At 46.8% G+C, this 24465-nt stretch overlaps 1 protein-coding gene across 9 annotated transcripts in view; it reads right to left on the reverse strand.

The window, feature by feature from the left end:
- LOC144121308 (beta-1,4-N-acetylgalactosaminyltransferase bre-4-like) overlaps positions 1 to 20721 on the reverse strand; it is a 57856-nt gene extending 37135 nt beyond the window's left edge. For 6 of the 9 annotated variants that reach the window (XR_013312595.1, XM_077654462.1, XM_077654460.1 and 3 more), the window contains exon 1: positions 565 to 675. The gene's annotated coding sequence lies outside the window, so the exon portion shown is untranslated. Of the gene's footprint in view, positions 1 to 543; positions 676 to 20599 lie in introns of those variants that run through there. The other 3 variants (XM_077654455.1, XM_077654456.1, XM_077654457.1) reach the window with 3 other exon arrangements.
- Positions 20722 to 24465: the final 3744 nt, after the last annotated feature.

Below are 24465 nucleotides of genomic sequence, written 5' to 3' on the forward strand. Positions count from 1 at the left end.
TAGTGAATCCTCGTCAGCTCGACCCTAGTTTGATCGAAATATTGGATAGTTCGGCCACCTCGTCCGGTACCGTCAAATGCATGGGCTATTCTATAAAGTGTCACTTTCGTTGATTCGGTGGGATTTGGACGCGCTTCGGGTTAATTAAAACAAGCGGCTGTGTTGCGTGGGCTGAGGTGACCTGAAATGGGATGATAATGATAAGGAGTGAGCAACTCAGAAGTTTGTTCACTAGAGATCGAGTGGCGCTGGTTCCTAACTCGATGTAAAGGCACCCGTACTTATCATTATTGTATTTTTTTTTAATTTTGCACCGCTGAGAAGTACTACAGAAGCCAAAGACCCGTACCAGGCGGCCTAATGCACTATATTAAAAATACTAAGAAAAGAAAGAGGCAAAGAAAAAAAGGACCTTCAGCGTAACTCTCATCCTTGCCCCCAAGCAAAAGTTACTTTAAAAAATACCAGGGGCGCACCTGTCAACGAAACGTAAGCTCACAAAGAACAAAATATTGAGAAGCTAGCTGCGAAAACGCCACGTACGAAAGCTCATCGCCAGCATACCTCGACCTCCTGTCTTGATTTCCTTCCGACGCTCTTTTCTGCGATGTCCCGATTTCCTGCAGATGTTTGAAGTAGCGAGCAGATGTTTAGCTTCTGTCTATGTACGCGTTCACATTCTCCCTCTCTCTCTCTCGCCCTCTCTCTGCTTTCTGCTAAGACCTTTTATCGCGAGCGCGCACCCTAAAAAATGTTTTTGCTTTCAGATGTATTCTATGATCGAGCACTAGACAGCGTGCTTGCGCTTCAACCTACAGCCGAGAACCATTGTCGTATTGCTTAAAATCTACGTGTTCTCACATCTAAACGGCTTGTAGCCGTTCACACGTGCGGACGCAAGCAATTTAAAGAACAACTCTTAGGTCGCACTCCATATTTAATATATTGTTATTAGCGCTTCAAAGTTGCAAAGGCGCTGAAAAGAATTGTCAGTTTAGGGGAATTATGAGATTAGAATGAAAGTTAACATTATGTACATACATTCTTGGTCAAAACCCTTAAGGGTACAGCGTTCGGCTGCAGCGGAATGAATGTTCCTAGAATACTCCGTTTAGCGGATCATTCGAAACACAAGACAAGCAGCAAGCTTCTCTAGTGCAAGAAGAAACCTTCTGCTAGCATTTCAGGGCCATTTGGTCTTTAATAGTGCCGTAATGGCTCTGTTATGCGGCTGAAGCGAAAGGCCTTTGGCCTTAAGACTTTTGACCAAGACTGTACATATGAATGAAGTCTTAGTATTTTATCTTTCCGCCTGCTAAAACATCTCTTGCACGCTTGTCATTCGATCGTGCCACATGCAAAATACTGTTTTAAATGTGATATGTTAAACTGGCTCTTCATGTGCCAAGTAAGCGGATATCAAACTTGTGGCCAGCTAATGATCCAAGACTTATATAATTGTTTCAGTTACGTTGGCTTGAAATTGTACGGTCGCAAAAACTGCTGCACTCCTATTGCTTCACTGGACAAAAGACGTTTGCTGCCATTTGTATCCAGCGGCCGCGGTGGATCAGTGGTTATGGCGCTCGGCTGCTGACCCGAAAGACGCGGATTCTATCCCGGCCGCGGCGGTCAAATTTCAATGGAGGCGAAATTCTAGAGGCCCGTGTGCTGTGCGATGTTACTGCACGTTAAAGAACCCCAGGTGGTCGAAATTTTCAGAGCCCTCTCCCACGGCATCTATCATAACGTAAGTTGCTTTGGGACGTTAAACTCTCGTGAAACCGAACTATTTGTATCCGGTGCATTAGATGTACTGGTCTGCCTACTCCGGATGCTCAATATAAAAAAAAATTCCACGAAACAGAGCGGACGCATTGTAATATAGAGTCTCTGAAAGATGGAGTTCATTCAACTGTCTAAATGCCAAGCCTGCGAGTGCACTTGCTTCGGTTTTAGTATGCGAGCATCAAAATATATCTTGTTGGTTTAGTGTAGCTCTAAAGAACTCCCTCAGAACTACACAGCAGTCAAGAATAGGCCGCCTTGCGTTGAGTCAAGCCGGTTTCTTGCTATGAAAGAGAAGAGACACGGTCGCATTTCTTACAGCGTTTAATATCGTGAAGCACACTTTATAGACTTTATAGATGCCAGTGGTCATTCAGCAATCAACACGCAGTTTTTTTTTTTACGACGACTCGACCTGCACTGTTCCCTCTATGTGAGATTCACTTCGGCGGGAATAGTTCAATTAAGAACAATGCTGTAGATCCGAGGCCTCTAATTTCTCGAAAAAGGCCTAAAACCAGCCAGAGAAAGCGTGCTCTCTGCCATGCCACCCGACATGAGCTAGCATGCAAAAGAAAGGTCATCTGTCAGCAAACGCCTGCGCACTATCCACCGACAACGCCATGCGTGTGTGAGCACTAGCAGTCTTCCGAACTCGCGCTTTTTATTTTTATTTCTTGTAAGACGCGCGCACCCATCCTGAAGCCCACTTGAAGTCATCCCTTTGTGCCATAATTTTCTTCAGTATGTCAAAAAAATTACATCTCGAGCTTAGCCCGTTAAAAAAGAAAGTTGCAGAGACTACTTCGAGAGATAACTGATAGAGCGTCGCTCTTGCACTGGTTGCCATGACGGCACCTCTGGAAACGTGCTGGCCTCTGCAGGACATCTAATTTTATTCAGTTATCTACCTGGTTTCCTAACGCAACACGCTTACTATTTATGGAAACTGCATGCGCTTTCCAAAGCTTTTTTTTTAACGTAGGATGCATTTAGGGCTAACGAAAAGAGCTGAACTTAAATTGAGCACAACGCAGCAAGCTATGAAAACGAAAATCATGGATGTAACTAACGTTCAGAGTCTGCAAAAGAGCAGGGTGGGTCAAAGGAAAAACGCATTTAAATAGCATCCTAGTTTAAATCAAGAATAAATGGGCGTGGAAAGGCCACTTAATGCGAAAGCAGTATAACTGAAGGTCGTTAAAAGTAGCTGACTGGATACCAAGGGAAGGTCAGCGTAGCAGGGGGCTGCAGAAAGTTTGGCGGACGGATGCGATTAGGAAGCTTGCAGGGAAAAAGGGGCCGCAGCTGCCACACGACCGCGTTAATTGCAGATATATTTGAGAGGACGTAGGGGGCCTACTCAGGCTGATGATCATGAGGTTGAGGATACATTTAAGGGCTGCTTCCTCGAGGTTTCCGCATATTGAAATCAAAAATTTCAGCACTGTATGTACAATGCACTCACGAGGGCTTCTGGTTAGTATCTCCATAAAGTTGTCTGTTTTCGCTATTTAAAGATGTAATTACCCAGCCAATAATTGCTTTTCCGTTACTTTGATGGGCTAATGAGCGGGTGTCTATAACAGCTAGAAGTACACGTTCCGAGACATGTCAGACAAAGATTCCTGCAGCAATCTAGATTCAGCCTAAACGAATCGCTCTGGAAGTTTTCAGTTCATTTCACTTAAGATTATTATCGACTTTCGGTTTCTCTCTGAATTATTCTGCTGCTGCGGCAGCCATGAAATTACACTTCACTCTCTTCTCCGCCACTTGCTACGCTGTCCTCAGCCACTGTTTAAATGTTATGCTGGCCTTTACACTTCTGGAGCCTCGTAAGAATAATTCTTCTAAGAGAGCGGAAAGTCGCATTCGTCGCCAGAAGTCGCATTTAATATGCCTCTATTCACTGGAATCGAGGTGTATTTGACTTTGTCGGCTGCGTACGGCGCCTCTTTCAGAGGCGTCCACGCTACAAGTACGTCGACGTGTAAAATTATACAAGTAGAGTGATTTCGTTATTTAATATGCTGCAAGCTGTCGAGGAGTGACCACAATTATGAATATGTTGTCATCTTCGTTGAGCCCCTGAAGTTGACGTTCTTAAATCTGTTGAAAAGAAATAACTGAGGTACCATACCGACTTTCCCAAAAGCAACACCACAATTTGTCCACTTCCTAATTATTCCTAACGGCAGACGAAGGCCCTGAAAGCGTTTGAAGGGTAAAAACTAACTATTGGCGATTTGCATTCGGAGGGGAAGGCGCCTCAAGTATTCCAGAATGGCGGCGGTACGAAGAACAAATGCGTTTAGCAGAGGTATAATCGCGCTTTTGCTCTAGTTTTAAAATAAACTCCCGCTTCTCTGCAAATCGTGGCAGCTTTCGTGTGACAAGTCTTTCGTTTCTCGACTGCGTACAGGAGTAAAAGCGAGACGAGCGAGAAATTGTTTTCTCGCATTCGGAAGCGGCCGGTGTGAAAGCGCAACGCAACGTGGTCGAAGCCCGCTTTAGGGATAACTTAAAATAAATGACAGCGACGATGAAAACCAGCGTACAAAGGGTGAATGGCATAAAGTAGAAGTTTAACTTAATGTATTTATTTCTGCACGTAAGCATTATTCGTCTACTGACATGCGCGGAAAGCAAAGCCAGAAAAGTCAGCAGCGAGGACTCCTTCCGTCCTGACTGATAATAATGCGCCCGTTTCAGTTTCTTGCAGTTCAAAAATTTTATTACCCACGTGCGTTTCACATAATATGAAAACATAATTCTAACGTTGCGCAGAGCCAGAGAGTTGCCACAATGAGGTCCCCTATCCCTCGCGCTGTTTTCGCGGAACCACTACTTGCGTTCTGTTGTGCTCGCGCTCCCTTCCTGCTTTTGAGTTCGGTGAATTTAGACATGGGGGAGGATTCCTTTAAAACCACCGCGAAGGTGAATGAGCCCTCTGGAAGAGACGTGGCTGCAGGAATGTCGGAAGCGGCGACGATAATAGCATCCCCACGTGTTCGAGCATGCCATCGGGTCGACGAACGGAGCGTTGTCCTCTTCAGTCACGCTGGGGTTAAAAATTTGCCCGAGAGCTGCGCCTTCGACAGAGGTTCCACGTTTTGGTCATCACTACAAGATCTTTCAACCCCTGCTGGGAGACAGCCCGCATTCCTGGCTCACGCAGGCGCCTTCCTGTTCCACATGGGCGCAGTCCGGACCCACGTGCGCGCCCACCTGGAGGCCGTGTGGACAACAACTTGACCGGGTCCTGTTCCTTTTCCGTCGACCGAGCTGCGAGAGAACATCAGGAGCGCCCTGCCGTGGGTGGTACCATCAGTGCCATCGTTCGATTGGACATCTTCGAACTGTATTCCCATCTACGGATCTAGGGAATACGAAGAGTATTTAACGAGCCACTGGTTTGGTACCAGAGGAGAGCCCCCCTCTTGAGAGATACCGTTGGCTGGGAGAGATTGCCGACTGCTAAGAAGCTCTCTTTACTAAGAAGCACTCTCAGTTGCCCTTGTATATTATGTAAATAGTATTTGTATAAAGTTTTCCAAGTTTTCTTCCTCTGATCGTCCTCGTCTCTTCTCCGGCCCAATCACGCTACCTGAATCCCAACAACTGGATGGCAGCTGTGCGATATCCACGTGAAGTTACCGGCTCCAACGGACCTCGGCAGCTACGGGACTTACGGGCGTCAGCTATACCTTGGCAGGGTGAGTGCCCAATGTTTTCCGTTCATTTCGCCAGACCGTACTAGCAAAGGCAGGTGCTAGGTGCGGATTCCTGATGTCTGGGAAATTGATTTAGGGAAACTGTTCTGTCCACTGCATGCTAGAGGTTTTGTTTTAGTGGGCTTGCTAACGCATGGTGGAAGTCACGATGGAGAAGTTAAAAGTGCAGGAGCTGCTCCAATTTGCCAGAAGCTGGGGATTTCGCTACGTTCTGCTAGAATAAAAAAAGAAATTCTCGAGGTTATGCGGCACGAGGAGGTGACTGCTGAGGAGGTCGTCGAGGCTTGGGAAACGATTGTTGGACGCAAAGAAGAGCAGAAAATAGGGGAGTTGTGCGAGCAGAAAGAAAAAGAGCATCGGTTGGCTCAAGAGAGACGGGAGGTCCGTGAGGTAGAGGAAAAAGCGAGAGAACATGCTCGAAAAATGAAGAAGCTCGAAATCGCGTCGAACGGAGGGAATATGGCACGTCTTAGCCCTGTAGCCTCTGTAGAGGAGCAAGGGAGGCAGAGATTGCAGGATCGCGTCTCAATATACCACATGGGAGGCGATATTGCACTCTTTTTGGTAAATTTAAAACGTGCATGCGGGAAGGTGTACATCGACAAAAGCGCTTGGTCGGAGAAGTTACTTCCTCTCCTTCCGTGCGAGGTGGCCGAAGTGGTGCCTCGCCTCTCACGGGAAGAGTGTGATGACTACGAGAAGGTAAAGAGCGCACTGCTTGGAAAGTACCGGCTTTCTGGTGAAGCCTTTAGGCAGCGATTAAGGCAGGCAAGGAAAGGCGGAGAGTCGCATACTGACTTCGCGTACCGGCTTAAAGTCAACTTAAACGAGTGGCTTAAGACCGCTGAGGTGGACGGAAGTCATGACAAGGTACTGGAGTGCATCGCACTAGAGCAATAATATAACGCGATTCCTGAAGATCTAGGATATGGCAGCAAGATAGGCTAACAGATATAGACCTAGACAAAACGGCACAGCTCGCAGACGAGTATTACGTTCGCCGATATCTCCAAAGCAAGGCAGGGTACGATAACAGGTTAGGAAAGGGAGAAACCTAGTTAAAGAGAATCCCCGACCGAAGAGTGCCACCAGCACGCCGGGATCACAGAGCAGAGGATGCGGGATCAAAAGGAGGAGGTACCGAAAAAAAGATTCAGTCACCTAAATCTGCCGATTCACCGAAACAGCAGGCAACTGGAGCTCGCGCGTTTGAAGCGCGAAAGCCCATCGTCTGCTATAATTGCAACAAGGAGGATCACACCTCATTGAACTGCAAACAGCAAAAGATGGCGTTCGCGTGCATGCGAGAGTCGGAGAAGAACCGTAAATTGCTGGAGCCATACATGCGGGACGTGGTGATAAATGGCAAGAAATTCAGAGCACTACGAGATTCAGCGGCTACCATGGATGTTGCTCACCCGTCCTGTGTTTCCTCCACGGACTACACCGGCGAATGCGCCTGAATTAAGCAGGTCGCCAAAGAAAAGAGTGCATGCTTGCCTATAGCGGTGACTATAGAGGGGACATTTGGCAGGCTAGACACAGAAGCGGGAGTTAGCGCAAACTTGCCGACACACTTGCCCTACCTGTTCGCGACCAAATACGAGCAGCTGCTGAAAGAGAAAGGTCTCTCTTTCACCTCGGGCTTGGCTTGCATGGCGCTAACACGTTCTCGAGCGCGAGAGCTCGCAAGGAAACTCGACTGTGCAGCGATAAATTAGCAGGTACCGAACCATTCTCCCGACCAGCCGGGGCATTCTTGCAAGAAATCTGATCCGTCTAAACCGCATGAGCATGACCATGAAGGTGTTACCGAACCAGCGGTCGCTTATGAAATCTAAGGAACTGACGATTCCGTAGATAATGGGGCAACATGAACCAACGCGAAGGAATCAACATTAACGCCTGCTTCGACTTGTTGGGAGGAGTTGACTAAGGTTGATAGGAAAGCACTTATTGCAGAGCAGAAAAGCGACCCATCGTTAAAAGCTCTAAGCAATAATGTGAGAGAGGGAGCCGCCAGAAAGAACATCAGCTTTCATGAAAAATCAGGCCTTCAGTACCAGAAATACTGCGACTCAAAGGGACGCGCATATGGGCAACTCCTGGTGCCTGAGAAGTACCGGCGGCAGCTTCTAGAGCTCGCACACGGAAATGCATGGGAGGGCCACCTGGGCATAAAGAAAACAAAAGCCAGATTAGCCCTCGAATATTACTGGCCTGGCTGCTTGAAAGATGTGGAACAGCTTGTTAGATCTTGCGACACCTTCCAGCAGGTCGGCAAGTCGACGAATAAATGGAAAGCGCCCATGACACTAGTTTCCATCATTACAGAGCCCTTTCGGCGTCTTGTAATAGATACTGTCGGCCCGCTGCCAGCGTCTAACTCTGGTTGTCGCTACATTCTGACCTCACTGTGCGTGGCAACCGAATTTCCTGAGGCCATTCCCTTGAAGGAGCTAAGTTCCGCGTGTGTTGCAGACGCCCTTTTGTCAATTTTCTCTTGCGTGGGGTTCCCTGCAGAGATACAAAGCGATAACGAGAGCGTGTTCACAAGTTGATTGACAACAACGTTTTTTGGACGGTGTGGGATTGAAATAATCCGCAGTTCCATTCACCACCCTCAGTCAAATCCAGTCGAGCGCATGCACTCAGTGCTAAAGCCGATACTTAGGTCTCTGTGTTTTGAGCTTAAGGGAGATTGGGAAGGCTGCATTCCAGCAGCACTCTTTTCAATGAGATCCGTCCCCCACGAAAGCACAGGATTTAGTCCCACTGAACTAGTCTACGGGCGTGATTTGAGGACCCCGTTGCGCATGCATGGGAGGTTTATGGAGAGGATCCCTGTGTAGTGGAATTCGTCCTGAAACTACTGGAAAGGCATGCGAAAATCAGAGACCTCGTGGAAGCAAATGTCAGAGCAGCTCAGTCACTCTCTAAAGTGTACTACGACAAATCTGCACGCAAGCGCACCTTTCAACCTGGCGACCAGGTGATGTCTCTGCGTCCGTCAAAATAGAACAAGCTTGAGGTGCAATGGAAAGGGCCAGCTAAGCTAGTGTCCAAGCTTTTGGACACCAACTATGAGGTAAAATTTAAGAACAAACACAATCGGATAATCCACAGTAATTTGATGAAGCCTAATGTACAGCGTCAGGCCATGGATAACATGGCGCTGAGCATGCGAGAGGAACAGATCTCAGACATACCTTATGTCCCTCATGAGGACGAGCAAGCAGCGAATGAGCTGCTAAATTCAATCGACAGAGAGAGCCACGTTTGACGGAAAGTCCACGAGGAGACATGAAAAACGTCGTCCGCGACTTTGAGGCGGTGTTTTCGAAGAAGCCAGGAAAAACAACCCTCGTCACGACATTCAGCTGTCCAGCGAACAGCCGCTCAGGAGCAAATCTTACCGTGTCTCTCCATGACAAAAAGAAATCATTGAGACAGAGATCCGCCATATGTGCGAACTTGGCGTCATATGGTCCTGCAAAAGTGACTATATGCGTCACCAATCATTATTGTAGAGGTTCCAGGCAAGAATCCGAGACCTTGCGAGGACAACCGGAGACTGAATTCAATCACTGTGGACCAGACATACCCCATTCCGAACATCGAGGAGAGGGTTGAAACAGTCGCTAAATCAGAATATATATCTACACTGTATTTAGTTCGTGGTTACTGGCAGGTGTCACTCACTGAGCGCGCCAGCAGGTACGCAGCATTCGTGTCCCCCGCGGGCACGTTTCGCCCTGTTATTTTGAGCTTCGGATTGGAAAATGCTCCGTACTGAGAGGAGCACATTAAACACCTGCGTATTGTGTTGAGCCGACTGATTGAGGCTGATTTAACGGTAAGGGCGGGAAAATGCCACCTGAGGTGCACCGAAGGGAACTATCTTGGGCACGTGGTTGGACGACGCCAACGCAGACCTGCAGAACTTAAAGCGGCTGCCGTGGTGGAGTACCGTCGCCCAACCGCAAAATCGGAGCTCAGGCCTTTCCTTGGCCTAGCAGGCTATTATCAACATTATGTAAAGGACTACTCTGATTTAGCCAGCCCCCTGACCGACGCGCTGAGGAAAAGTGAGCCTATCAATCTTTCTTGGGACCAAAAGAAAGAGAAAGTATTTCAGAGTCTGAAAATGGCCCTAAGCGAGCGCCCAATACTGGCAGTGCCAGATTTTTCGAAACCCTTTATCATACAATGTGATGCCAGCGATGGCGGGTTAGGTGCTATTCTTTGCCAGGAAAGGGATGGCAGGTACAGACGGCCTGTCCTTTAGCACGCGGGAAGAGGCGTATGACACGTCTGAAAAAGAATTCGCATGCCTCGTTTGGGCTATAGACAAACTGGCATGCTACGTCTCCGGGTCCCGTTTCACAGTAGAAACGGACCATCACCCTTTGACTTGGCTGTACAATATGTCGCCCGAAAATGGTCGTCTACTGAGGTGGAGCCTCGCACTCCAGCACCACAGCTTCGAGGTTCACTACAAGAAAGCCAAGCTCCACACAAATTCCGGCGGGCTAAGCCGAGCCTTTTAGCTTGTAAAGATTTTACCAAAAGGGGATGTCCCCCAAATTTCTAGATTTGGAGATTTATTTCATATTCTCTTCTTAATGGAGATGGTATATCTCCCACTCTCCTTGCAGTAATGTTGTTCATAATCAGGTAACATACCTAGGTGTACGTTTTCATTCTTTCGGCCAAGGATAAGAGCGAGTGGTGTAACGAACCTTGACTCTGAGGTATTGGGGCGGGCAAAATTGAATGCCCAAACCAGTCACCTATTCCCTTACCGCATGTCCTCTTAGCACCAACCTGATTTCATTTAGCGAATTTTCTTTTCTTCCGAGTGCACCTCGAGCGGAAGCACACGCCTGCCATGGACAGGTGCCATGTCTAAACTCCTCGTCGGGAGACACCATGTGTTCATTCAGGCAAAACATTTGATCTCTTCAAGTTTTAGTTGTAGTTTCTAGCTAAGTGTAGTTTTGGCCCTGAGTTTTGGTCTGGCAGGATGAGTGGGTTCTGAGGGCGCTTGCTTTTGTCAGGTGTGGTTAGGCGTCTGTGATCGCTGTTGGCTAGGATTGCAAAGAATTTCCCAAAACGGCCACCTGACGAAAGGAAGCGATGCCGAGCTTCGGCACTGAAGGTAATCCGTAGGCTTCCAGTGGGCATCTGGTTCCTGGCACGCCCAGTCATCCGAGCTACGTGCGAGCAGTTCATCTTCCGGGCGCAATATCTGGAGGCGGGGGCGCTGTTGTGCTCGCGCTCCCTTCCTGCTATTGAGCTCGGCGAATTTAGACACGGGGGAGGATTCCCTGAAAACCACCGCGAAGGTGAATGAGCTTTCTGGAAGAAACGTGGCTGCAGGAATGTCGGAAGCAGCTACGATAATAGCGTCCCCATGTGTTCGAACATGCCATCGGGTCGACGCACGGAGTGTCGTCCTCTTCCGTCACGCTGGGGTTGAACAATTTGCCCGAGAGCTGCGCCTTCGACAGAGGTTCCACGTTCCGATCATCAGTACAAGATCTTTCAACCCCTGCTGGGAAACAGCCCGCATTCCTGTATCACGCAGGCGCCTTCCTGTTCCACATGGGCGCAGTCCGGACCCACGTGCGCGCCCACCTGGAGGCCGTGTGGACGACAACGTGACCGGGTCCTGCTCCCTTTCCATCGACCGAGCTGCGAGAGAACATCAGGACCGCTCGACCGTGGGTGGTACCATAAGTGCCATCGTTTGATTGGACATCATTCTTCGAACTGTATTCCCCAGCTAGGGATCTGGGGAATACGAAGAGTATTTAACGAGCTGCTGGTTTTGTACCAGAGGAGAGCCACCCTCATGAGAAAAACCCTTTGCTGGGAGAGACTCCCGACTGCTAAGAAGCTCTCTTTACTGAAAAGCACTCTCAGTTGCCCTTACTTGTACATTATGTAAATTGTCTTTGTATAAAGTTTTCCAAATTTTCTTCCTCCGATCGTCCTCATCTCTTCTCCGGCCCAGTCACGCTACCTGAATCCCAACAGTTCTCAATTTGTTCACGAGCAATAGGTGGAAGGGATGTGGTGGATGCAAAGCTGCTGTGACACAGTTCTTTGCGCTCGATTTCATTCAAATCTTAACATGCACCCGACTGGTGTACAGCTTTCAGCTATAGAAAAGTCACGAACGCTAACAAATTGCCAAAAATGATAACAAAATTGTATTATGTGGTAATGGTCGTATTGGTACTCTTTCCGCCCCCCGCCCCCTCCCCGTTTTTCCGTGCATAATGAATAGCCATGCCAGCATTTACTGATGGCTTTTTAAAGGTTCTCGTTATAGAATCAGTCCTGCGCAAAACTCTTTGCGTTTGAAATGCGGCCGTTAGCTATATGTAATCAGGGATGCTTGCTGACAAATGGAGCCTTGTATTTAATTAGGCCTTTGGAGGCGAAGCAAGTCATTTTTAGAGAAATATGATAAGATCTGTGCTGCCATGGTCCTGCATGCTTTCAATTATGACAAGAGAACTAACTCTCCCAATGCTTTTCTTGTACGAGTGGCACTAGAATAATCATGCAATGGCACTCACAGGCGCTTTCATCTCGTTAACGTCCAAATATCTACCTAACTGCCTGCCTCAGGTATACTGTATGTCAATATCTACGTAACTGCCTGCCTTAGGTATACTCTATGTCAGTCTGTGACATCAACGTCTGAATGTGCTGGCGTAGCACTAGTAGCGCAGCAAATAGCGCGATGGCATGCCCCTATCCTTCATGGACTGGTTCGAAGTGCCACCGCATCGTCGCGTCGATTAAGTGTAAATCGCCAATAGGTCTTTTCAGGTCAGTTCGCACAGTGATGGAGGAATTAATCGGTGAAAGGTTGACGAAACACTGTGGTCTTCATACAAGATCTTAATGCACCCTTTATTTTTCACAGCACTGGCAGCACTTAGCTCTAATTGACGTACGAGCTTCCGAGCAAAAAGAGGCCGTGGTCACAGATGAAATAGTGTGTTTCCAGACTTCATGCTCCACTATAGGGCGCCACTAATTGAACGATTCACTTAAGGGGCAGAAACATGGAGACTAAAGCAAAAGGTAGAACTTAAACTGAAAACAGTGCAGCTGCCTAGGAAAGGGAGATGATAGGTGCAACGTTCAGAGAAAGAAGGACAGTCGAATGGGTCCGGGAACAAACTCGAGTTAAGGATATCATGTTTGTAATAAAGAAGAAATTGGCACGACAAAGATAACAAGGCAAGAGTACCGATGGTCCTTTAACATAACGGAGTGTATTCGAGGTAGGTTAGCCCAGAAGGGGGTGTCAGTGCGTCATGCGGGCAGATGAGATAATAAATTTTGAGGAGAGAAGATGGACACCATTTGCCCAGGACAGGGTTGATTGGGGCATATATGAAAGGTGTCTTTGTCCTTCGGTGGACGTAGTTAAGCTGATGCTTATGAATTTAGATACCATCGCGCGCTGTGTAAAGCCCTTCGTGCACGTACACGTACACGAGCAGTCGCGAGTTAAAGAGATTAGCACTAGTGACGTGCCACAGGAGCGGTAGGCAGCAATGCTCGGCGCCGCGGTTGCGAACACGCCGATAAGAAAAGCGCCAGCTGTGTTCGCAAAGTACAGCGACGCGCAAACCGCGCGGTGCGATTTTCACCGCACTGGGGACATCCGGGGACACTCACGACTGTGCGTGCACGTACAAGTGTACTTCGTACACTTGGCTCGTTCCTTGGATGATCGAGAAATTATCTAGCAGAATGACGCCCCCCACCTGCTCAGAATTTCACAGGGGCTTGGATAAGAACAGTTCCTATGAGTCCTAACTCACGGATGCTGCTCAATTAAGAACATGTTGCGTCAAAAGTTTGATGCGACCAATAGTTCTGGCAAAGAAGATATGAAAGAGGGGCTGGGGTGAAAAGCCCCATAGAAAGCGTTTGGGATGAGTGCTACAAAAGAGCCGCGTCACTCCAATCTCAGGCCCAAATTACAAGTGTTTCTAAAGAAGGCTACTTGCGTATCCAGCGGTTGCTCATGCGACCGCCAGCAGCCCAGGGCAGCGTTTGAAGGCCCAGAAGGACTACATCGGTCTTCATATTTATTCATTATAAAGGGGAGCTTCTGCGATGACCGCACCGAAAGCAAACTCGCTACCACTTTTGAAACTTGAACGACCACCGACAAGTCCACGTTAGTTCATTTTAACGGACGTGTTCAGTATTTCGCATATAAATTCCAAATAACTGGTTGTGTTTTTTACAGCTTCTAAGTTTAAAATTCAGGGCAAAGATGAAGGCGAGATATTGCCATCATTTCAGCCAATGCAAACTGTCCGAGTGCATAAACTAACTCATTAATCCTTTATTATGTACCAGCTAAAGCATTTGAGTGAATAAATTATTTGTTGGCATTCCAGAACGGCAGTTGAGACTTTGCACTCCTGCAATGCCTTCCGAGTGCAAATGAAGCCTCTCATTGTAACGTGGGAACAGGTACATATGTCCCACGCCCATGCATAAACTTGAATTGCATGAAGTTGACGGCTTTTGCTTCACGAGATGCTGTGCACTGAATGAATAAATTATCGATCACAGTGTCAAGAAAGTAGCCGAATATATCCTTTACATCTTTTGCCCGCCTGTCAACGTAGTAAACATTTCGATGCTCATCAAAGTGTTCAACACGACCCGACATCCTTACGTGGCTACGGTGCATACCGCGGGAATTTTCTCACAAGACGGCTTTCTTATCAAGGCAGCTTATCACTGAAGTTTCATGCATTCATATTTTTTGAGTACGTGGGTGATTTTTAAATAACACTTGCTGTTATGTCTGTAGAGAGTGCAGCAACCAACTCCATTCACGACGAATCGACTTACCTCTAGTTATTGTTCATAGCTTTTCGACAGCTTGAGCACTCCTCTTCTCATCTAGCTTCTTTCATGCGTATGTCCTTTTCGGTTGATTTCTTTAGCTCTAGATACTACAATAATCACTTTCGAATGGATCGACGGGACCCAATGAAAATGTGGAAGACGCTAGAAAATCACAACGAAGGTCCCTCGGTGCCTCACTTCCGGGGTCGCCTATAAGCAGAAAGAGCAGTTCTAGCCCCTTTTTTGAGGTGAGCTTTCCTTTCTTTCCAAAACATATACTTATGTTAGGTCACTATGCAACTACAAAAAGCGAGATTAATATATACGTTGGGCATAGCCATTGCTGAGCCTCACTATTTCACACCAGAATCCAGATTTTCTAACATGAACTCCACAATGTACGTCCAGTGACTAAATCCCTTCCCAGACAGCCTCCTAGCTGACATTCTCATCAACACGCGGAGCAAGTCTTACTTGCTTGGCATTCCAGATGAAGCATATGTCACTCCGGAAAACATCAGGCCGAAATGTCACTCTTCAGAAGCAATTGCAAATTTCAACAGCAGTTGATGTGGCACTTCAACAGCTGCGCAAGCCGTTCTGGTAGTTCTACAAGCCGTAGAACTTTAAAGGGTCAAGCCATGGTGGTAGGACACTGGTGGTGCGCTGACGCATAGAATTAATTGCTCTCATGTTTCTAAAGAATGCGCGACTGGAGAGGGATTTCCAGAAAAGTGTTCAAGCATGTAGCTACTTGCTCCTCTCTGACTGCCGTCTGACCACACGTGGTACCGGAATTCATTTGAAAAGACCACAGTGGAAAACTACACACAGGAGGACAGGAGCCAGTGGGACATTGCCCTCGACGGAGGTTTTTGTGGCGACTGTAAATATGCACGTTGAGCAACTGCATCATAAGAAAAGCCAACAGAAAATCAGAAACTGAGGAAACGATAAAAAAGTGATCATTATCCCCAAAGTCGACGCATACTTAAGGCGATTACCTGATAAGATGAAACTGCATGCCTCTCCGCGAATGTTAACGCCAGCATTACCATAGCAGTATCAGCAGGGCTGTTGTAAACGGGGAAATCGCTGTGTTGTGTCTCCCTTGCTGTGTTATATCATTTTCGCTGTAGCAATGGTAACCTGAAACCTATTTGCCCAGCAAGTTGTTTTGGCGACATCTGAGATCTTTGTGCCAAAAGAATAGTAAGGGTTGATTTATGCTCTCTCGCCACTGCTCTCAGTGCGAAGGGTATCAGTTGTCTGTCAGGTTATTGGTCCTTTGCACTACGTCAAAATTATTATGCTGCCATCGCTAGAGCTGCGTTGTCACGATCTAAGGTTAGCAATTTATTTAAATAAACAATAAAAAAGATAATGGTAGACCTGAATTTAACTCACCTCTACGCTGCATGGTGCAAATATCGACGTTTATTTTGTTTTTAATAACGGTGTAAATACATATTTCGCTATAGCGATAAAACGCACTGGATTGGTTGCCTTTTTCAAGAAAGCCAGCTAGATCTTCCGAACGAGTAACAACGAACGCGCCTTCCACACGCAGTCTTCAGAGGCTATCAATCATGCGAGTAGGTTAAGACGTCATTTCGACTTAGCCAAGCTTCTTTTCTCTGGCGACACAGCTCTGCTGATGTACATGCGGCGCTTAATATGCGAGCTTTTCCGCTGCCTTTGCCCTTAAATCCTGCTTCGTGAGAAAATGCGGCGCCAAAAAGGCAGCAGGCTCATACGTCAATTTTTAAACATCTAAAGCAAACAACCAACTGTGGGTAGAGCTCGCGGCTTTGCACATCCCCCCCCCCCCCCCCCTTGCTTTTTCCTTGCGTAACACCAAGGCACTTTTGTGAGCCGCTTGGCAGCGAGCGCAGTACACAAAAGCACCCGCGTCGGGAAATACCTCCGAGCTTTTTTTTTCCTTCCTTGATTGCTTTGGAGGAAAATGTGTCGCGTACACTTACGTAATCTATCCAACCTTTCCAAGCGCTTCATGTTGAAGTTTTTTGGATAGACGTAAACGCTTTTATGTTTTTCCCAGACATTCGTGTCCTTCGTCTTTTGTCCACATGACAAGGCATTTGGTCTTCAGAATTTTGAACCTTTTTCAACGGCGATCGCTGCTACTTATGTTTACGTACTTGAATCTTTAAGAGGTGAGAAAGCCAGACATAAACTGTGCGATGATGAGATAGTCAGCATTTCTTTCTCGTTCGTAAAAATCGCGCTGCCTAAATTTTTAAAGGCTATGGAGGTGCTCGACATCACTTTCTGCTATCCTAAAGCTCTACGATTCTGTCATCACCCTAAACCCGCACATGCCACTGGCGGATGTGATTGGCGTCGGCGGTCCGTACCGACCAGCTGCTGGTCGTGGTCCATTTTTGTCTAGGCCCTTTCTTCGTAGTTTTCAGTTCAACCTAAAAAATATTTCATTCTCTCTTGCTCAGTCTATGTCATAATTGACTGGAATGTGCATATATACACAAAAGATGCTATGATCAAGGCATATTTCATATTTGTGCAGTGTGTTAGGGTTACAATTTCGAAATTTTTTGTGCCGATGAGGAAAAGACTAGCCAGTTGTTAAGATGTAAATGAAAATTACGACTAAAATTAAAGGTTCTTGAGCACTGCTAAATATGACATGCTCACGAGCTCACGAGGTACTAGAAAATAAACCTTTGCATTGAGTTCACCAAAGATATATCCGTGCTTGTGGTACGATGTTTTACTTCACACTGAAGCAGGTTCTGAGAGGGGGGGCAGTGTACAGTAACAGTGCTTGTACATTATAAGAGGATACCAAACCGAAATGCCTAAGCGAATGCATCAACAGCACGCGTTCAGGTCTCTTTTAATTTAGGTCACGCGCCACACCAAATCATAAGCTAACTTCCCGCGTACTACACTTAAATATCATCGCTCATGGTTAAGGTGTGCTCGGCGCCTACATCAGGGGAAAGATATCCCTGCGAAGAAAAACTGAGCGACTTCATCAAACAATCTCTACTAAAATGCCACGTCGTCTCCATGCGGCAAGAGGGGCATCACTGTCAAGACAGGATGACAGGTCGATTTAAAAATCAACGTTTCTTCTGATTTAGAGCCGTTCATTAACGAAAGTTAGTGTGAGGCGCGCTCGCGTGAGCGGAGCGTCAGCAGTGTGTACAGTCAGTCCTGTCATTGCACGGACGACGGTGAGTGCGTACTAATTCATTTTCAAGCGGATAGCCAAGCGCCACGGAGCGGCAAAACCAGAAAGAGGCGGTGAAGAAAAGTCATTAGCGCGGTTGTCGCGCTGCGAGCTAACCTTCAGCTTCTCGGTTTAACGCGCGGAAACAAGTCGCATGTGTGAAGCCCCGCTGGCTTTGTTCCTGTGCTATTATTCTCTGGCGGTCGCTTTCTTCTTCGGTACAGTGGCGGCGCCTCGTGTCAGTGGCGGCGGCCGGCAAGGTGACATGCGGCGAAGACGGCACAGATGGCGGCACTGACTCATCCATTGTGCAAGTACTCCCTCGTCAGCAGAAAACAATATGTGGCGGCCAACATCGACGGCGACAAGGACATATAGCTACTACTAACAACAATAGAGCGAAAGCGGCGGCAGCACTCCCAAGTAAACCCTCTCCACTTTTTTTATAACCGTGGACGACAGTCATCTTGTTATTCAGCGTATGGTTCCCTGCATGGTCCAGGCGACCTAGACCAAGTTTAACGATTTAACAGGAATTGCAGCGTACTAACCTGGCAACCTCACAACTTCCCCCAGCATGGCCGCACGCTTCGTAGTGCGCGTCAAAAAGTTGTACGAGGAATGGTGCTGCGGCTTGCTTACGTACTGTGTTGAATTTCTGTCTAGCTCATGCGCAAAATGTTCGCGATGGTGCGCGCACGAAGATACTTCCAGGTGGTGGCGAATCTTGTGCCGCTCATTACGGAAGATGTGCGTTTGTGTGAGCCGAGATCAACGAGGACGGTTGGCGAGGTTCAGCAAGGTTTGTTTTGATGTACGGGTATTATAAAGCATGCATGCCCCGTGCCTTTTGGCGTAACCTGCCATCGCCACCTCCTGTCTTCTCCGGCGGTCAGATCTCGTTGGTGTTCCATACAGGAGACGAGGCAGAAGGGAGACGACACTCGCGCAGAGTGCAGCGCATGCCTTCTGTACCGCTGCCTGTTAAGATGCGAATTCTGTTTGAATACAGCGGAAGATCTGTAACAGACTCCGTTCCGAAAGGTTTAATCTGCTTGCAACGAAGCACCAAAGCGTACATACATGGAAGAACTTTATGCAAGAGACATGTGGGATAAGTCGCACTCGGAGAGCACTAACAGAGTATTGTGCAAGATGATGATAGTAAAGAGAAACGTTGGAATGCGGTTTGCTTGCATGCAGCTTTGTAAATATTAAAAATTCAGGCCATAATGTGTAACAAAAAAATTTACAATCGGTGTATCTGCACAATTACAAGCATGTGAGATTATTATGCAACCTGCCACTGCAAAGTTACAGCTGGTTTCATAGTTGACAGTCATTTAACTTCAGCAGTTATGTTTGTGAATGAATGCTTTTTATTTCTGCCATAAATTCACTGATGTTACTGTTGTACACACTAGAAAATAAAGGTATCACAGCTTGTAAATAATGTCGCAGTCATACACAATGTACCATTCAATACTTTGCACATCTTTTCACACACTCAAAGAATGCACATGAAAAAAAAAATAAAAACTGTACCAAGACCTCTGCTCTCATTTGTTGAACACCTAATAGGACAGCCTTGATGCAGTACTAAGGGGAATTTGTAAAAAAAAACACATGTTCAGCACAGTATCAGTACAGTGATTTTGCATGAACAATGTTCGAATAAATTTTCGATGTCACTCTTCATCATACATGTTATCTATAGCAGGACTGTGCATCTGGTGCAGATCCCTTCAGAAATAGTATCCCTCATAGCTTGTGCCACTCTGGGATGTTAAACCCCACGAAACTAAAAAAATAGAACCTTCAGAAATGCACATGAGCGTCTGTGTAAAAGCTGACATGTGCAACTGTTTTGCATTTAGATTTCTTTAACGCGAATAAATGTTTGAGTACTTGCTGAACACTTCAGTGATCTTAGCTTCGGAAACATTTTCTGCACTGAACATTGCACTGGTGAAGAGTTGTTGCATTACACATATAAGGTGAGTTTTAAGGAACTTCAACAAAAGGATTCTTATTTCTTCTACTACAATCAACCGACATATTTACCTTGCGTGTCATCCATCATTGCCATTTATCTGACATAAGGCGCGACACGAGATCTTTGCAAGGTAATGAAACGCAGTCCTGAATTTTACACTGTGATACTACTTTATAAACATGCACATTGGCCAGGTTCATTCCTACAATGCACTGGTGAAGCTACCCCACTACTTTCACCGTATCAACAGTTGTTGAACGCCAACTTTTCATAATGTAAAATCAGGAGTATTTAAGATATTATGCAATGCGGCTAGTTGGAACCGCAGGTACTCTGTATTTTGTAATAAATTTTCGGCGTGTGTAAGACCCCCAGGTATCAAAATTATTGAAGAATCCTCTTCTGCAGCGTGCTGCATAACACAAGTGCGACTTTGGCTTGTAAAAATTTAATATTATTAGTTTATTCCTGTTTCCTTCATTCCTTGCTTTGCACTAAATGTCATTAAGTTGCGGTGCAGACAAAGGGAGATAATCGAGGGGCTCATTATGACATATACACTGACTGTTCATTAACTTTGGATTCCTTCATGTATATGTCGTTAAGTTGATTAGTGCAATTGGAAATGGTTGTTATTGATGCTGAAACAAGAATTGCTTTGTAAACAGTGCTCTAACATATGCCCCTCTAGCCTTCTCTGTTATCCTTCTAGCCTCCTCTCTCAGTCTGAGTGTCACATATTTCTTCAAAACGAAATTTATCACTCCAATTACATGTGCTTGGCTCTGTAATGTTCTACTTCCTTCAAGCTCTGCTCATGTCGTTGGCAGAACTGCTGGAAGGACTGTATGGCCAAACGGTCAACGTTTTTGTGCCCTTGCTCATCACTGCAGCGGAAAATCTTTAAAAGAAAAACACGCGACAGTGCCGTTATGAATTTTTCAGAGAAGAACTACTCACACATGAAGCAGGATGGCGGCATTCTGCTGAAACTCTGTGCACGAGCGAGACAAGGCGGTAGATCGCGACGCGCGGAGCCTCAGCGCGCTGCGTGCTTACGGCATCTACTGAGCAACTGACAGGCGAGCGTGTATAAGCGGACGGTTCTGTTCTCTGTGTTATCTTGTCTGTTATCTTTGTTCTTATGCTTTTGAGCGAAGGCGGAATTATTCACCCGGTCGACTGCTATGGTAGTTTCGAGTGTCGCTCTGAACGCTGCCGACGGGTCCAGAGTCCAGATTCTTGTGTGCGATCGACCGACCGCCGTGCGTTCAAGAGATACGATCGGCCAAAGTGCGCACGGGAAACGACTTGCGTGTGCAGCGCTTTCCTGGCACCGAATCAGACATCCAAAACCAAAACCAGCAGAGAAGGCAACATTAGTGCGAAAGACAGCAAATCGAGCGGCGGGAGTGAATGAGTCCAAAGTGCGAAGAGTGGCTAGAACGCACGGTCGAAAAAGAGGGAGACCGCTCTCAGTGGACTATGCAAGGGAGTGCCTTGAGCAGACACATGGGGTGGAGAGGTGTGTAATGCAGAGCGGATTGGGCGTATGAAACTGCCGTATCTTAATTCTGTCCTGCAGTCTACGCCGTAAGTAGTAATAAACTAGCATACGTCGGTAACCTACAGCTGCTAGAGCAGACGAAACGAAAACGAAACTTTCCCAAGTTTTCTTGTACACGTTTGCATATTTCAAATTTTGAAAGAACAAAAAGAGTTTGGTGTAATGCTCAAACATCTTCTTGGATATTTAAAGTTTTAGAGGTCTATATTTAATGTGTTCTCGGTAACTATATTGAAAATATTCGTTTAATTTTCAGTAGCGCAAGCAACTAATAAGTACCGGAAACTATGGGAGTAGCAAGATGGCGCTGCCCGAGCGTATGACAACCTCCTCACCGCGCTTTACCACCCTGGACAAGGAGAGCCCTTCAGGGAATTCGATCGACCTGTTCGGCTCACCTCAGAACGCGCGTCAAAGGCCAGGCTACGCGATGGTGTGCGATGAGTGGCAAGAGTGTCTTGGTCACTGACTCGGTGCCATCATCGATGGCAGGGAGCAACATTGCGGGGGGATGGCCGGAACCAGGGGCCAATTTTAGTGGATTTTGCGTGTGAGTGCTATTTAATAGCGTGCTATTTAACGATTTTGGATCAAATTTTGGATCAGACGTTTTGTTTCAACCAAATAATTTCACCCTGTGATCTGTAGGCTTATCTGGAACGTGTCATTTAAATTCCAAAAGATAGAAGAAACCGTTGAAGTCCAATAGGAACAAAGTATTTCAAAATTCATAAGTCAACAACTAAAGGAATTTCATAATCATAACGAGCGCAGCCAACAGGATTCGTTTAGGCTGAGCTGTAGACTTTCGTCTGATAAAAGCAATAACAACGACAGTGGTGAAGAGAGCGACCCCAAGAGCCACCGTGAAGAGGCAGCAGACCTTCCTGGGGCTAATCTGTTCCAGCCGGGGCACCGCGGGGCACACTGCAAGGCTTCGGCAGCAAGGCGCGTACGCGTTTGGTTTCCGCCGTACACATGTAACGTCAAAGCTTTGAAGTTTTGAGGACCGATAGCGCTTGAAAAACCGTAACGGGGCAGATGGTCGTCGTTCAGATGGGAGAAAGGGAGCTGGCCGCACAGATATTTGATAGGAAGCAGTAGTAATGCCTTGCCAAAGACGGCTTTGCAGCAGTAGATCAGGCAACTGAAACTGAAGATTGCGAATGAAGAGAAGGATGCAGAACAATATGTTCTCGCAATAAAAAATCTGCGTCTGGAGCGAAGGAGACAACAAAAAAACAGTGAGACAGATGACGCACGGGCGGCTGCAACAGAAAGCATGGGTCGCGAAGTGATTAAGTTCGGTGGCACGAAGGTCGAAGTCATAGTCTTGGCAAATTAATCTACTCGAAATATCAAGGCGACTGGCCAACCGTACACGAGATATGCAAGTCTGAAAGGCTCAGTGGAAAGCGTTGTGCACTGGACGAAACGAATAAAAGCAGGCACCAAATCGGGGGAGCAGCTTATTCTCCGAGAACGGAAGGTAATTCTAATTTCTAAAGGTCAGGCGAGATGCCCCGAGGACAATATGAGCGCCAATTTTGAAGCGCGCCATAAATTACCTGCATGGAGTGAAATGCAAACTTGAGCGTACGCAGCGTACCTTCAGGCTTCTTCGTGCTTCTTTATTACAGTGGCGGGGAAGTGTAGAGCAGCCCGCAAAAAAAGACAGTGGTGGCCGAGGTGAAACTGCCGGCGACAAGGAGAGCCCTTCTCCGATGGACCGGTAAAGCTCGCCGGAGACCTTGCGTCTGAGACCAAGCTGAGCGATGGTGTGTACTGAGTGGCGAGAGTGTGCGTGGGCCAGCGATTAGCGGATATCGTCAGAGGCAAGAAGGAACATTTCCGGGGTACTGCCGGTTCCGTTTGGGCTGAACCGCAGTCCCCATTGTTGCACACTGCGCTCGAGTGCTATACAGCACGTAGTCTGTAACTATTTCGGATTGGGTTTTGAAGCGAACGTTTGGTTTTGGACCAAAACAGTTCAACGCCAAAACATCCATGATTGCCTTGCAAGTTTATTCAATGCACCAACTGATAAGAGGGACCATGCAAATCGGATAAGATTGAAAGACGTTAAAGTTTCTTAAGTTTATTCAGCACCTATGAAAACTCTCGCCAAGCTTTGTTTTATTTGTAGTGTAATCACGATTCTTCAGTCCTGAATTGTATGCCGTCGTTCCAGAAAAACCCACCAGTCTGAAATTCAAACGCTTCAAAAGCACTCGCTCGAACTTCCTGAGGAGCCAGGAAGCCTGTACTTTATAATCACCCCTTTTCAGAACCCTCCAAGCCTACCTCGATTTACTCTCTCCTTCATAATAGCGCCAGGCGCATCTGCCAACATGCCTACTGTGCTGTTCCTAGCAAGTCTCTGTTATTCAAGCAGCGATCAAAAAGTGGAGAGCCTGCACTCTATGGGTGGGCGCAAAACAAAAATTTACCGGTTCTATGAATAGGCAGTTTATTAGTGCGTATGGCAACCATGCAGAGATTATCCCCATAGAGAAAGCATGTTCAGCCAATTTTGATGCTCGAGTGAGCTATATCTATAATAGCGTAGGCAGTACAGAGCTCTACCGTACATCTCGCTAGACGTGGTGTCGTAGAGCAGGTATTAGTTTTGCGCTGCTTTCAGATAACTCACTCCGCCTATGCCTTCCGCTCGAAACGACGGCGTTATATCACCAACGCCCCAGCACGCTACTCCCTTCTGAAGAGTACGAAAAGAATTTAGCTACAGTGGGGGCCACGAAGGGAACGATGCTGTCACGTGGCACCTCGATCATTCTCAGGTACCGCGACAGGGATTGCGCTGAACGAGTAACAATCGTATCCGTCCATAATATTTTGTCGCATGGACGCCTCACAGAAATGAGCTTTTTGCCATTTCACAACTGTTCAAACGTTACTCGTTCTGGAGAGCTAAACAAACCTTGACATATGATCGTATTTTCTTGCTTATGATTTTATTATATAAGGCTGTAGTTGGAAAACTTGACCTGAAATGGCGGAACGACAAGAATATGCTATCGATTTCTCTGTGCAGCTGCTCAAACTTAACCATACCAACGATAAACACCGGCATAAGAGCTAGAAACGCCTCGACTAATTTTTGTTTGTGTTCTAATGGACGCACAGAGCCGCTCATGATTTTCTGAACGCTTCGCCATTAAAGTTGGATTGGCCAACCCTGTAAGTTCTAACTTCATTGGAAGGCACTCACGCCAGCATCAAGCGCCCGTGGCTTTGG

The sequence above is a fragment of the Amblyomma americanum genome, chromosome 2 (assembly GCF_052857255.1).
Source record: "Amblyomma americanum isolate KBUSLIRL-KWMA chromosome 2, ASM5285725v1, whole genome shotgun sequence".
NCBI lineage: Eukaryota > Metazoa > Arthropoda > Arachnida > Ixodida > Ixodidae > Amblyomma > Amblyomma americanum.